The sequence below is a fragment of the Hyposmocoma kahamanoa genome, unplaced genomic scaffold (assembly GCF_003589595.1).
Source record: "Hyposmocoma kahamanoa isolate Upper Pololo Valley unplaced genomic scaffold, ASM358959v1 94, whole genome shotgun sequence".
NCBI classification, from domain to species: domain Eukaryota; kingdom Metazoa; phylum Arthropoda; class Insecta; order Lepidoptera; family Cosmopterigidae; genus Hyposmocoma; species Hyposmocoma kahamanoa.
In genome coordinates this window covers 2,480,907-2,481,623 of record NW_020654878.1, presented here as the reverse complement: position 1 = coordinate 2,481,623, position 717 = coordinate 2,480,907, and positions in this window count along the sequence as shown.

The window sequence follows — 717 nt, the reverse complement described above, 5'->3', positions numbered from 1 at the left end:
TGGATGTTTGGTAACATATTGTGTTAAATTATCAGAGTAAAATAGTGGCTTTATCGCGAATTGCAAATACAGCATGCCAACGACAGAGGCAATGGCGTCGTTAAGTGACAAATAAATGAATGAACTTTATTGTATCTATTGCATTACCTGTGAAGACATGTTCTACTTGCCATGGCGAGTAATACTGAGTGTGAATCTGAGAAATTATATGGTTACGATGAAGCAGTGGATTTGACAGGTGAGTTTTAATTAAATTTACAGTTTGAATTCACTTTTATTGCCGGTAAGTGGTTACTGTAGTCTATAAACGGTAAGTCGGTAGGAGCCTTCTTTATTGTGGGGAAATCCTCGTACAATATCTCTTTTCAGCGGGGGCAGCGGAGTGGTTACTTCTACCGACTAAAACCCCACAGTGGCCTTCTTAGGTGCTGTAGTGGGGTAAATCAACATTCCATATAATTAAACACCACTTTTAGTCGCGTTTGTTGTTTTATTCTGATTACAACTCGTTTATTCATACAACCCAAGCTTCAACCGTAGATTCAACAGACAATGGTTTTTTGATATTTATGATGAAATTATTAAAAGATATGTAAATCATAGATAAAAAAACAATTCCAGTATCTTTCATGAGCATCATATCATTCAAGCATCATCATTATTTCAGCTGAAAGACGTCCACTGCAGGACATAGGCCAAAAAGACGTCCACTGCAGG